The following is a 15385-nucleotide window of genomic DNA, read 5'->3' as shown; positions in this document are numbered from 1 at the left end:
GGGGGGGGCAGATCTGGGGTCTGAAGGGGGCAGATCTGGGGTCTGAAGGGGGCAGATCTGGGGTCTGGGGGGGCAGATCTGGGGACTGGGGGGCAGATCTAGGGTCTGGAGGGGGGTAGATATAGGGTATGAAGGGGGTAGATCTAGGGTCTGGGGGGGGCAGATCTGGGGGCTGAGGGGGCAGATCTGGGGTCTGAAGGGGGCAGATCTGGGGTCTAGGGGGGCAGATCTGGGTCTGAAGGGGGGGCAGATCTGGGTCTGAAGGGGGGCAGATCTGGGGTCTGAGGGGGGCAGATCTGGTGTCTGAGGGGGGCAGGGGTAAATCTGGAGGGCCGGGCCGGGGGTTCTGAAGATGGAGGTAACTGCTTCAACGTACTTCGCATTCTCAAAAAGATCTTCCGCTGGATCCCCCTCGAGACAAGAAAGACTGTCACCCACGCACTGGTCACGAGTCGACTGGATTATGGTAACACACTATACGCCGGAATCACAGCAAAATTACAGAAAAAACTCCAACGCATCCAAAACGCATCAGCGAGACTCATATTAGACATCCCCCGCCAAGATCACATCACCGGACACCTAAAAGACCTCCACTGGCTTCCCGTCAACAAAAGAATTACATTCCGCCTTCTCACCCACGCACACAAGGCCCTCTACAATCTAGGACCCGAATGCCTCAACACTCGACTGTCCTTCTACAAACCCACCCGCCAACTAAGATCGTCCAATCAAGCCCTCGCTGCTGTCCCGCACATCCGAAAATCCACCATGGGTGGCAGATCCTTCTCCTTCCTTGCCGCCAAGACCTGGAACTCACTCCCCACTCACCTCCGCCTTACTCAAAACCACATCTCCTTCAGAAAAGAACTTAAAACCTGGCTATTCGACAAATAATGAACCCCTTCCCCAAGCGCCTTGAGACCCTCTGGGTGAGCAGTGCGCTATACAAATGCCCGAACTTGAACTTGAACTTGAACAAATAGAGTAAGCACCCACGAGTCATCACTGGGTATCTTGGGTAAGTTAGTTACAGTGGATGGTGTTGGAGAACTGTTTGGGAGTTCAGGATCTCTCCAGGGGGAGTGGGGTGTGTTAATCCCTCTACAGCACCTCGTCTTCAACTGCCTGTTTCCTGCAAACAGGTCGTTTCAGCCTGGGTTCTTGGAGCAAAGAGTCCCACTGGCCCTAAAACACAAGCGGAGCAGGTATTACAGGACCATTTAGAGCGACTTTGATCTGGCCATCCTGAGCACCTCACCCTCGGGTATGGCACTTAGTCCCACAATTGTTGCAATCCCTTTTACAAGACCTAAAAGAAATGCAGCAAGTCCAAAAGGATGGTGTGTGCTTTTCACATCGTACTTTTGAACTTGATGCATTTTTTTTGTTAATGGAACACAGCTGTGGGCTGATTGTGGCCCTTTGTGGAAGTATTCCAGTTAATCGCAGCACCGTCATGTGCAGCAATTAACAGAAATATTTTCACAATGGCCCCCAATCCGCCCCCAGCCGCGCTTTATTATGAAGACAAATGCATCAAGTGCAGGAGCTTCTTGTGTTGAATACAAGCACAGGCTGGCAATAAAAGCAAACTTTCCTGCCCTGCCACTCCCGGCGACGTGAGCGCTCTCGGGGGATCTGCTATGTGCGCGCAACACATAGGACATTGCGCGCTCGGGGTGAAAGAGGTGCGCATACTTTAGAGGGAACACTGACCACAACCCGTTATTAATGATTCTTGCCTGGGCGTTGTCCAGACACCGCACTGCAATGGCACCCGAGTAGGAAGTCGGCTGTATAGATTACAGGACTTTGGCTCTGCGCATGCTCACATCGAAGCAGACCCCGACGCTGTAGCATATGCATCACAGCAGCAAAAGTGGGGACCCGTCTCCCCGCCTGGAATAAACCATCTAAGAAAAATGAGAGCTCACTGTTGTGCTCACTGAGGCCCTCATCCAAGAGGATTCCAGTCCGTGACTTGCAGGCTGCCGGACGACGAGCGAGCAAACCAGACCAGCCAGACGAGAGAGCAAGGAGCAAGGAGACACGGGCTCCAGTGGCTCCAGCAACTTGCAGCGGCATTGGGAGAGTTGGGAGACCGGAGACCGGAGTATTTGCGGCATCTGCGGCCGACCGGAGCTGTCCCGGAGCTATCCCGGTGAGGAGCAAACAGAAGGACTGAAGGGAGAGAGGGGAGAGGTGAGTAGAGTGGAGTGGAGAGACTGTTGTTCAGGCGCCTAGGCGAGGCTCCCTCCCCGCCTCAGTTCGGTGTTGGCTCTCGGCTTCTGCCAATCCCCGCCGCAAAGTTCTGTGAGCCTCTGAGTTGTGCATGCTGACCCCCCTGATCCCCCCCCTCGCTCTGCTCCGCCCTTGCTGAAGAGCCTTGGAGGGGGGGAGACAAGGAGTCGAGGACCCGAGGATCTGAGGACAACCCAGTGGAGCAGGCACGGAGAGCAGAAGGGGTAGAAGGGAGCTGAGTGCCAAGAGCAGCCCGTAAGGAGGGCAGAGTGCCGAGAGCTGCTGGCTGATTCAGTGGGGGCCTAATTGATATGTGCACTGCATCAGGGCAGCCCCTACCCGCCCTCCCATTATTCTAGGAAAATCCCCTGGATTAAGTTTCCCCAAACCAGACGTCCAAAACATTTAACAATGCCATCTTATCACAGGAGTTTTCACTCTCTTTGCACCGCCAGGTGGTCTATCAAGAATCAATAACCAACTATTAGCTATCAGTCTATCAGTCCAACACTTTTACCTGGTTAGCTATGAGGTCAGGAAGAGTGAGAAGGTCTATTTCAAAACCAATTTCAAAAGGCAAAAAGGGGGCTATAAAAGATGTTGGAGCTTCTTCATCACCTTCAGATAAAGACCCCAGCAAAACAATAATCATTAAGGAAAAGGACAACTTTAAAAACACCAACATCGACAAAAAAATCAGTAAAGATATGGGCTCCCTTTGGTGCATTGGCACGGACGCCAACAAAGTCAACAATTTAGTAACCACAAAGGATCCAGGCAACATAAAAGAACCAAACAATTCACTTAAAGGAGAGAAAAGAGATAGAATCAAAGACCTCATAACTATAAAAGGAGAGCCGGCTAGGAAAATCTCAAACTCCTATCAACAAAAAATCTACATGAAATTTGCATTTTTAAAAGATCCTGGAACGGCAATTTTCACAAGAAACGGGAATCTAGAAGGTTTACCAACCCCACTGGAGCCTGGGAAGATAGAATACCCCCCACAGAAAACTGAAAAAACTTTAAAGGTTACAGCAGCGGATATTCACGCCGTTAATAACCGCATGGTGTCAACCGAAATCAGGCAAAAAACCAAAACTGAAGAAGATGGAGTAGTATGACCCTCCACACATGTTGTTTTTGATAGTAGTATGTACAACAACAGAATGGCCAGTGGAGATTAGTAGCCCACTAGACATCCAACAGAAAAGCCCTCAAGGCAAGAAGACACCTCCCAGGAGGACCAAATGGAGAGCTCCCAAGGCAAGGAAACATCTCACAGTGGGTTAAGATCAGACCGAGCACTAGATGCTTCCATCGTTTTAGAACATCAGGACCCACAAGATTGGGGCCATCAATCAACCCCATTCCCACGGCAAGAAACTCAGAGTGAGTTAGATGAAAGGACAGTAACACTTCAATCAAACAGTAGTCTCTCACCGATGCTGAAGAGTACACAAGATTGCTCCCAAATGGCATTAAAGAGCAGAGAGAAATGGGCAGACCGAATATACCTCAAAACAAGTAACGGGAGAACTCATTATTATTATTATTATTATTAATAAATGAAATTTGTAGAGCCCACTGACACCATGAGTTTCCTGGCGCTATGGGACATCGAATTCCGGGACTGAGGTAAAGTGCAGGGTTAGCAGGGTGAGGGAAAAAGAAAAGTTTTAAGCAACTTCCTAAAATGAAGGAGGGAGCTGCTTGATTTGATGTTCAAGGGAAGGGAGTTCCAGAATTTCGGAGCCAGAAAGGCAAATCTTCGTCCACCAAATTTGTTAGTTCTGGTTTTGGGTGTGATAAGTGATTTTTGATGGGTGGAGCGAAGGTTGCGGTTTGGACAGTAGGGAGTGATGAGGGAACTCAGGAAGGCAGGGCTAGGGCAGTTGAGGGCTTTGTACGTGAGGCAGCCCAACTTGAAGGCCCCCCTTTGTTCAATTGGTAACCAGTGAAGTTTGTACATCATGGGTTTGGCAGATTGCCATTTTGGAGATTTGAAGATGATCCGGGCTGCCTGATTTTGGACCACCTGAAGGCGGTGGAGGAGGGTTTTTGGAAGTCCGTGGTAAATGCAGTTGGAAAAGTCCAAACGGGAGAGCACAAGAGAAATGATAACCTGGGTCAGGGCAGGTGTGGGGAGCAGGTGGCTGACCTTCCGGATCTTTCTGAGCTGGAAGGAGCAGGATGAGATCACGGAGCCGATGTGAGGTCGGAGGGAGAGTTCGGCGTCAATAGTTACGCCAAGGCTTTTTACAGAGGTGGAAGGGGTCGGCAGGGGGCCCGGTTCGGAAGGCCAGAACTGGGTTCCCCAGGAAGAAAGGCTGGAGCCCGGGAGGAGGAGCTCGGTTTTCCCGGGGTTTAGCTTCAATTGGTTGGGATTCATCCAATCTTGGATATGAAGCATGGCAGAATGAAAATTGTTTATTGCATTGGGAGAATTGAGTGGAAAAATAATCTGCAAATCGTCGGCGTAGTTAAAGACAGTAATGTCCCAGTTACGGAGTGAATGGAGATGGGGCCGGAGGTACAAATTGAACAGGAAGGGTGACAGGGAGGAGCCCTGGGGGACTCCGCAGGTTGTGGGGGTCTTGGGTGCTGAGTAGGGGCCCAGGCGGACGGGTTGGGATCTGTCAGACAGAAAAGACCAGATCCAGCTGAGGGCGGAATCCTGGATGCCAGCCTGTTCGACACGGTTGAGCAAGATGTTATGGTCAACCGTGTCGAACGCGGCCGAGAGGTCCAGGAGGACGAGAGCCTGGGGGGTTCCTGAGTCGGCATTTTTCCTCAGTGGGTCGAGGACAGCTAGGATAACGGCTTCAGTAGAGAATGAAGGCCTGAAGGCGGCCTGATTAGGCTCCAGATAGCAGGAGGACTCAATGAAATTGGAGAGGCATCTGGTGACATGTGCTTCGAGGAGTTTTGAAAAGTAAGGCAGAAGCGATATGGGGCGATAATTGGAGAGTTCCGCTGGGTCCGCGCCTGGTTTTTTTAGTAGCGGGTCAAGGATGGCTTCTTTGAAGGATCTCGGGACAGTGCCTGTGCTGAGTGAGCTGTTCAAAAGAGGTAGTATGCATTCAGGTAAAGAGTGACATACTCTACGCAGGACTAAGGGTGGGCAGCCGTCGTTCGGGGAACCTGATTTTAACCGGGATGCAAGCTGTACTAGGGAGATGGGGTTGATGGGGGGGAATTCGGTGAAAACAGAAGAGTTATTGGAGGAAGATTCCATGGGGGTGATCTGAGGGATGGTGGAGATCGATGCCTTAATTTTATTGATTTTTTTGACGAAAAAAAGGTTGAGGGCGTCACAGGTTTCTTGGGTGGGAGTCTGGCTTGGGAGGGTTCTATCGTCAGATGTCAATTCATTCATAATTTTGAACATTTCTTTGGATTTGTTGTCCGAAGAGGCGATTCTGTCCAAGAAGTGAGTAGAATTGGCAGAAACTATAGCAATTTTATAGTCTCTGCGAGCGGAGATGTATTGTGATCTAGCTAGTTCGGAGTAGTTACGTCTCCATGCCCTTTCTGATTGACGTACCTTCAATTTCAGTTTTTTGAGGTCATCCGAGAACCATCTATGAGAGTTTTGATGTCTGGTCGGGGGAAATTTGATAAGGGGGCGAATTTGTCACTGGCTGACTGCAGCCAGAGGGAGATGTCATTTTCAAGTTTATCCACGTTGGTACATGGGGTAGGGGCAGGGCGGGTGTCTGATAGGTTCGCGAGGAATCCTTCAGCGTCATAGGCGTTCCATTTGCGGAATAGACCTCCGGCCATCAGTGAGAGGGGGGGTTTGCCACTGATCGTGAGAGTTGTGTCTATTAAATGGTGGTCTGACCAAGTACAGGGTGAAACAAAGGGGGGGAGAAAGTAAGGTTTTGGGTCCATATTTGGTCTAAAATGTGGCCCTTGATGTGTGTGGGCAAAGTAATTTGTTGGGACAGATTGAGACTGGTGAGGGCCTCAAAAACCTCAGAGGCATGGGGTCCGGCATTGGTGTCATTGAACCAGTAATTTAAGTCGCCAAATAGAGCGAAACTAGGATGGGAAGTGAGGAGGTTAATCAACTGGTCAGACAGAGTGGCCGCGAAAGTTGGCATCGGTTGAGGGGGGCGGTAGAGAAGAAGGAAAGTTAAGGCCCCGCTATCCATGTTTAAGCTGAAGATGAGGTTGTCAACTCCCAGGAGGGAGATGGATGAAGTGGAAGTGGAGTTCAGGTGTTTGGAAATTATGGCCGCTACCCCACCCCCTGGGCGGTTTCCTGGCCGATCGGCGCAGAGGAAGTAATAGTCTGGAGGGAGGGCTGCCAGAATATCAGGGAGTGAGTCCACCATCAGCCAAGTTTCAGTAAGCAGGAGGACGTCGGGTTTTTCATTGGAGAGAAGAATGAAAATATCGGCGTGATGTTTTACTAAGGATCGAGTATTTAAATAGAGGACTCTGATGGTGGTGTTGCTCTGAGTAGGCTGACTGGGAGATGCGACCAAATCGGTGAGGTGCCGATCTGGTTGGGTGATGTCGGCCGTGAGGATGCGTCTCATGGTAGAAGGGGAGGGTGTGAGGTTGGGAGACTGTAAGTCACGTAAGGAGGTGGCCGAATAAGTGATGATATGGCCAGCCTGGCTGGCCCCTGGGCCCGGTCTTGCGCGGACGGGCGCAGACGGGCTTGCCTTAGGCGCGCCTTTGGCGCGCAAACGGCGCGCCCGCTGCGCTTCCTGAAATGGCACATTTTTATGGGTGCCGGAAGATGGCAAAGGGGGGCGTGGCCTAAAAAGGGGCGTGGCCCGCGATCCCGCCGGTGATGGCGGTGGGGAGTTTCCCTTTCCCTAGAGTCCCGTGACAGCGCTCGGTCCGCTGACACCAGGAGAGTGTGGCCCCAAGAGGAGCAGGTGGTGCAGCAAGTGAGAGATAAAACAATTTTTTAAATAAGTGCAGAGATTCACCTACTCCCGGCTTTCCGCCTCAGGAGGATTGATGTCACAACCGCGCTCGTAGTCAGCGTGGCTTAAGTAATGAGGGTGGGGGGCGTGGCCTAAAAAGGGGTGTGACCAGCGATCCCGCCGGTGATGGCGGCGGGGAGTTTCCCTTTCCCCAGAGTCCCGTGACAGCGCTCGGTCCGCTGACACCAGGAGAGTGTGGCCCCAAGAGGAGCAGGTGGTGCAGCAAGTGAGAGATAAAACAATTTTTTAAATAAGTGCAGAGATTCACCTACTCCCAGCTTTCCGCCTCAGGAGGATTGATGTCACAACCGCGCTCGTAGTCAGCGTGGCTTAAGTAATGAGGGTGGGGGGCGTGGCCTAAAAAGGGGTGTGACCAGCGATCTCGCCGGTGATGGCGGCGGGGAGTTTCCCTTTCCCCAGAGTCCCGTGACAGCGCTCGGTCCTCTGACAACAGGAGAGTGTGGCCCCAAGAGGAGCAGGTGGTGCAGCAAGTGAGAGATAAAACAATTTTTAAAATAAGTGCAGAGATTCGCCTACTCCCGGCTTTCCGCCTCAGGAGGATTGATGTCACTCATACACCATAGACAGCGATATGACCTTCCTCGCAACACAGGAGTGGCAAGACCTAGTGGCCGCTTACAACCTAAAACCTACCATAACCCCCAAGACGGGAAAATCCCCTAGTATGTGCAGATTAGAGAGCCAAAGCTCGTTCACCACTTTCTGGACAAACCTATTAAACACAATACAACTATCAGCAACAGCTTTACAATACCAATCTGACAAACCAGACATGCAGCTAACAGTATTGAAAACATTAGCTGAGTTTACTTCAGGGATTGAGAGGAAACTAGGAGACTTAAATGGCCTCATAAAAAGGGGACAGGAAGTAGCAGAACTTTCTGCGTTAGCAAGAACAGAATGAGATTGTTCCCCAATAATAAATAAGCTATCAATGCTACCAACAATGCTAGAGAACCTTCTGGCGAATCTGAAACCAAACGCAGCATCTGACCTGATAGACATAGTCAACGAGGGAAACGGTACTAGGGACTCCCAAACAAACGGAATCATAAAAGAAGCAGAAAACACGTTGTTTCAAAATGAGAAGAACTGTTCCCCCAACTCCAGACAATCCCCAGAAAACTCCATCTTAAACCCCTCATCTCACGAAAAAGTTAGCACAGAGGTACCCACAAACTCACGAATCCGACGGAAACAAAAAAGGAAGCGCAGGAACAGGAAAATGATAGCTGTTGTTCATAAAGAGGAGGGGCAGTCGGTGGAATCCCAGGACCAACCTGAACAAGAAGAGATAGCGGTACTTTCTCCCCAGGTTGAGCAGACTCTGTCCCTGGGTAAGAAACTGGAAACTACAAGGACCCCTAACAAACTGAAAACTCTAATGTCAAAAGGATTATTAGAGACGGTAATTGAACAGCCCGAGCAAAAGGAGGATAGAAAGGCACAACGCTTACAACAATGGGAAAGATCTGAGCAAGAGATTGACTCAAGTAGCTCTGTAAGGAGTCATACGGCCAGCCAGCTAAGGTATAGGCCACAAAACGAGGAACAGCCGGTCCTAGAGCAGGAATTGGAACATCCCAAAATAAGGGAAACTCCTGCCATATTTAGGGTGTCCATTCTGCCTCTAGATTTATACTCTGGGATAAATAGTAATATATCTGTCTCATTAGATGGTATGGCTCTGGTTTCTTGGGACGAGGTTGGTTCGAGGTGTGTGACCCAGTTGGGGAGTTGGTCATTGTTGCGGGTGAGTAGTGTGCTATACAAGTATCAATTTAAATAGAGGAAATATAATAAAATTAGTCAACTCAATTGAGGGACTGAAAGACATCACTTCAACTGACCTACTTCTAATCGAATTCCAATCCACACGCGAACCGTATAAACCAGAAACAAGACAACATGGACATCTAACAATCTGGTTGATCGGATCCTAGGAGAAATTAATAGATTCTCTCAGTGGGGAATAAAGCTGGAACTAGGAAGGAGACCAGCCTACCCAACACCGTTTTTAGAGGAGAGTAAAAAATAACACCTTCATAAAGCAACATCAATTTTAATAGGATCTCTTAGCCAGTCACCAGGCCCCCAAGGGAGGCTCTTATATACTAAAACGGTAACAACAAAACCACCAATCCCTAATCTAGACAAAATACAGCGAACAATAACAAATAAGGTCGGACAATGACAAGGGATTCCTGCCCAGCCTTTATCACACACTACACGGAACAATCTCAGAGTGTGCATCTGGAACATCAATGGCTTGACTGACAAACTGGATGATCAGGAAACATTAACATATTTAAGGTCATTTGACCTGATATTATTACAAGAAACCTGGGAAGAACGTGAGATAGCCCTGGAAGGATACATGACGCAAATTGTCCCAGCTACTAGGACCTCAACCTTTGGTCATAGCTCAGGCGGACTGATGATCTTTGCCTCAATTCTCACAATAGGAGCAATGAAGGAGATAAAGAGTAAGACCATAGCCCCAAATGCTATACAGGCTATTGCTATAACAATTAAAATCAGAAAGGTGGACCACCCGCTCGTTATAATTAACTCCTATATACACCCGAAGCACAGATGAAAAGGCGCAAGAGAGCTGGTCAAGGAAACAGCAAGAATCATAGAAGAGGGGGAAGCTGAGAACTTGATCCTGGCAGGAGACTTCAGTCTTTTTCTCTTTGGAACCACATTGGACGACGAACTAGCACAGGAGCTTAACAGAGCCTGGGGTATTCCAACCCAAGCACAAGCACTTCCAATCAAACAAACCAAGTGCTCAAATCAATTACTAAAGGAATTAGAGCAATTAAATCTAAGGGTGCTGAATGGCCGGTTGAAAGAGGATACCCCTCCAGCATCAACCTATCACTCCGCAACAATCTCCTCCCACCTAGATTATGCACTTGCAACTCTCCCTCTGTTTGATATCATCAAAACATTTAAACTGGGTGCTAGTGATCAAAGCGACCATCTGAAACAAGAAATTGTCCTAAGCATAACCAGAGAGAGTCCTATGGAAGACAGGGTAAGCGTTGGATCCGAATACACATCAGATTTCAAACGAATAAGATACAAACCAGACAAGATTGAAGAACTATCTACAAATGTGAAGGATCTAATTCACCAGGGCAAGCTGGTCACGAACCCAATAGAAGCCTTTGAAGAGTATACGAAGGCCCTCAGGATCAAATACGCAACAAAACCAAAGACGCTTAAAGGTAAATCTCAGAAGCCCACACCAGGAAAGACAAGCACACTGGAGATAAAAAGACTCAAACGGAAAATAAAACAAGTTCTGAAACAACTGCGCGTACAGCCTCAAAAAGAGTCACTGCAAGAAACCTTACGCGGTTTAAAAACAAGCTTAAAAAAGGCAATCTGGGTAACAAAAAGACAGGCGAACGACGAATTCTGGGCAAAAATAAAGCACGACTCAAAACTAAAAAACAGCACCAAATTTTGGCAAACAATTCACAGCCTGCAGCGGCTAGGGCACCATGGAATGAGCTCATATATATCAGAGGCAGTTTGGGCAGATTATCTGTATATTCACTTTAATAAAACCAAAGAGGGCAACTACATTGAAGTGAAATTACAGAAAACGGAGAGTAATCAGAACGACAACGACACAGGAAAGATCAAAAAAGGGTCCAGAAATGCCACCAAAAGCAAAGTGGGAAAATACAATCGAAAGAAGGAAGATGGAACAAGCAACATTAGCACAATATGAAGTAGTAATGAAAATAAAATTAACATAACAGCTGCTCGGATAAAAACACAAATACAGAAGGGGAAATCGGAAGGAGCGCCAGGCCCAAATGGGATACCACCAATAATATTCAAACACGACAAGGAATTCTGGAGCAACACATTAGTATCACTCTTCACGGGCATACAAGAGCTAGAAACCAGCCCGGAATCCTGGAAAGGATCGATCATAAGCCCAATTTATAAGCAGGGTGATAGGAGTAATCCGTGCAACTACCGGTTGATTGCCCTAATTGACATAGAGGCAAAGTACTATGTTGGCATTCTACAGGAGGAATTGACATCCTGGGCAGCATCAAAGCAAATAATCCCGGTAAACCAAACAGGTTTCTGTAGAGGACAGGGAACCAGCAACAACGTCATGGCATTAACTCTGCTGGCAGACGTGGCCAAAGTAGGAAAAAGCTCGCTGTTTCTATGTTTTATAGACTACAGCTCAGCTTTTGACCACGTTGACCGGGGCAAACTATGGCAAAAGTTGGAAAAATGGGGGATACCACAGCCCCTTCTGAAGCAGCTGATCTCACTCCACACCAATACCTGGGTCAAGATCAATCTGGGAGACGGGACGCACCTCTCTAGGCACATCAACACCTTTAAAGGCCTGAAACAAGGGTGTGTCCTAGCACCCACACTGTTTAACCTTTTCCTAGCAGACTTACCAGGGGAATTGGACAGCTTTAAATTGCATGCTCCTCGACTGGGAGAAATCACGCTGTCCAATCTCCTATATGCTGACGACCTGGTCCTAATAAGCCGTACTCCAATTGGTCTCCAGCACCTTCTAAACACTACCAGCTCATTCTCACAGCGCAACGGATTAACTATCAATTTAACAAAAACAAGAACTATGACTGTGAATTACAAGAAGGCTAGGAAGAACAGCTGGTATTTGATGGGCAGAAACTGGACCATGCAACAAGCTATAAGTATCTTGGGGTCCTATTAGACAGCAGAGGCTCGTTCAAACCTCAATTACAAACAATTACAATTGTGCACCAAAAAGGCACGATGAGTTATCTTGCGATGAAGCCCCTGAACAAAGTACTGCCAGATTGTACGCTCGACCCGCTTCTACAAGTAATTAGAGCTTGTCTTCAACCTACGCTGACATATGGGAGAGAATCAACTCTTGGAAAAGATGCGCCGATCCTCGATAAAGTGATCAGTAAAACCTACAGATCCATCTTTCAGCTACCCAGCTAGGTATCTCCAGCCCAAATGCACCTCAAATTCGGTCTTCAAAAGCAAACAGTGGAAAGAAGGGGCAGTTACATAAAATGCTGGCACAAGATCAAAAACGCAGAGCAAGGTACCTTAAATGCCCATCTTTGGATCGAGCTGCAACAATGAGAACAATCACTTGCCAGAGAGTATCTGATGGAATCATTGGAAAGACTCGAATTGACTGATCTCTGGGACACCCCAGTAGATCACAAGAGCTTCAAAAAGGTAGTAACCAAAGTAACAAAAATAATATCGCTAACAGAAGATAAGGAAGCTCTAGCAAAGAGGGCAGATGGATGTCCTAAACGACTACAAAACACTTAAGCCTCAAGCTTTTTTGGATCATGGATTCAAACAGAAGACAAAGAAAAAATTCTAAAGCTGCGGCTCGGTATCTTACCAATCCTCCCTCATCTGCCACCATGGAAAAGGAATCAAGATGATCAGACTTGCCGTCTTTGTGGAGTTGGATCTGAAGATTTAACCCATATAATATGTATCTGCCCAGGCTTATTGGATAAAAGGAGATCTTTACTACGTGCAATATGGAATCAGAAGGGTACCAGAACCTGCAGACAGGCAGTCAAATTATGTTTTAACCCGCAGGAGACCCAATTAAACTGCCGTCTCTCAAAATTCTTTGATGCAGCAACGGAAAGACTCAACAAAAAGCAAAATGAGGAAGCATACTAACAGGCAGACAGAGCACTAGAGCATAATTCTGGGTCTGCAGTTCATACAAACAACATTAAAAGGTAAATTGGAAACATGAACTTTATATACTTTCGCAAAATAAGGCGATCGACAAATTGTAATCTTTGATAATCACTTTTATCTTTGACATATATTTCTTTTTAAGCTGTGTATTTAAAAAAAATTGTGAGTTTTTATTAACTGTACAATAAAGTTACTTACCCTCTACAGCGCTAGGGTCGAAACGTCGACGATTCCTCCACTCTCTTGATGCCTGCACCTCGTCTCCCCCCTCCTTCTGAAAGATCATAAATAAATCATATGATTGATTTTTTATGGGGCAGGATCAACGCTAAGCGAATTGAACCTTAGTCTTTGTCATAACCATTGGATTTACTTTTTTATTCATTTTTCACTCTTTCACTTGAGCACTCAATCTTTGCACTTTCTAGTGCTCCTGACAGAACTCTCCCAACCTCTGGGATTTATTGAACTATGTATATATGAATGTGGGTTAAATTGTGAATTTGTATTACCATACTGAAATCCGTTTTGGGTACTTTTTTGACAAAACTGCAAACGCATTTGGCCTGTTGTTTTTCTTCCTTTTCTCTTTCAGGATTAAGTCCAAAAACGACCATTCAGATGTTTAAATGAATATTGCAACTACAGATGTTAGATAAATTGTGTCTAGGACCACCTTGTTTTCTATATCATACGATACCCAGGTCCTTTGACCCACTCTGGGTTATACCCCATTTTCTTAATGGAGCACTTACTCAGAGCAGCCCACTCCCAGGTCACATGGCCCCAGGTGACTATGACCAATTTGCAGCTGTAGGAGCAGGTGCTTCGTTAGGAGCCAAACATCGTCGGCTCCTTTTTCCTGACCGGCCAGAGACCGGAGACTGGATACCGGTGAGATCGGCAACCGGAGTAGGAGCTCGATCCAGACCTAGATCGGGACTCGCCATCGCCGGCTCGCTTCTCGCCTCCCTTGTGAAGGTGCTGGGGAAGAAGCTCTCACGCAGAGGAGCCTGGTGCAGAGCCGGCGATCATACCGGAGGCGGGAGACTGGAGACCGGTGAGACTCGCCATTGCAGGCAAACTCGCACACATTTTGCTCACCCCTGCTTGGTCATTTGCTCCCTCCCGCTCCCTCCTGCCCGCATCAGCTGCCTCAGTGCTGACACGCAGCGGTCTCGCGGAGCCATGTAGCTCCCACGGCTCTGGCATCATCTTCATCGCACCCTCGAAGGCGCTGGAGAGGTGGAGGTCGTGAGGGGGCGAGGAGCGGTGAGTGGCGGCTGATGACAGCGGCTGACTGTACAACACAGGATTCCCCGGTGGCGTGGTGGGGAGCTGCTGCCACATCCACCCATCCACGCATTAGACATCAGTGGCAGGCCAAAACGGCAGGCCAAGGGCCCAACGCAACAAGCATCACCATTCTATCTCTACTGGCAGTTACGCGCACGCACGTGCTTCGAGCATGGGACTTAAAGCCACTTAGAGCATTTGGAAAATTGTGAGTGACTAGCTGCGTGATTCGTTGTGGAAGTGGCAATTGGTTTGGAAGGCGCAGGGCTGTGTGAGCAGATCTGTAAAGATCCGTAAGAAAAGGAAGTAAAGCTCCCAGTAGTAGCAGCAACTGACAGAGACTGACAGCGAACCGCCGATCAACATGGAGCTGATAGGGAGCAGGGAGCAGGCAGCAGACAGCAGGAGAAGAAAAAGAAAAAAGAGAGCGGTCACCCTTAAGGGCCCAGTGAGCGCCGGGTGCGGCTAGCTAATCAGCAGCGAACCCTGCTCTCATCCGTATCCCTCCTGCACTCCAGCGCGCTTGGTCCACTTGCAACTCCTAGGCCGCCTGCACAGATACCTTGAAGGCCCAAGACGGGGCACCTTGGCTTTCTGCAATAAAACCGGACAAAGCAAAGGATGCGATCAGGGAAGCAGAGTGTAGCCCCACAAAAAATAAAGAAATGGAGAGAAAAGCAAGAGACATCTACTGTCGACACAGGTTGCATACTCGACCTGTCGCCAAGTGCACCTGGAAGCACTACAGTTAGTACTTCCTATCTGCACACGCAGGAAGCTGGGTCAGTTGGTTACAAATCATCTGGTACTCAACCAAAAATAACGTCAACATTTGCCTTTCTGAAAGACGCAGGGTCAGCAGTCTTCTCGAGCAATACGAAAATCAAGGGATTACCTATACCTTTGAACCCCACAGTGACCATTTGCAAGGGCAGCTCAGGCGGCAACACGGAGATAGGCAAGCCACAAACCAACCAAACTACAGACATCAGCAAATTTGACAAGCCAGAACCGTTCCAGGGGGAGGAGAGCCTAATAGAACCATGCTGAGCAGTCTAGGGTTCCCACCTCCAGTCTTGGCTGAAGGGAGCATTCAAATTATGACCACATTAACACACCTAGAGACAATGAGCGACTTTGAAGCC

General features: G+C 48.2%; 1 protein-coding gene across 1 annotated transcript in view; it reads right to left on the bottom strand.

Annotated features, from left to right (window-relative positions):
• The window catches only part of LOC147737084 (uncharacterized), a 466498-nt gene that overhangs the window by 219862 nt on the left and 231251 nt on the right, over positions 1 to 15385 (bottom strand).

Source organism: Lissotriton vulgaris, chromosome 1_1 (assembly GCF_964263255.1).
Source record: "Lissotriton vulgaris chromosome 1_1, aLisVul1.2, whole genome shotgun sequence".
In the NCBI taxonomy this organism is placed as follows: Eukaryota; Metazoa; Chordata; class Amphibia; order Caudata; family Salamandridae; genus Lissotriton; species Lissotriton vulgaris.
This window is presented reverse-complemented; position numbering and strand designations above follow the sequence as displayed.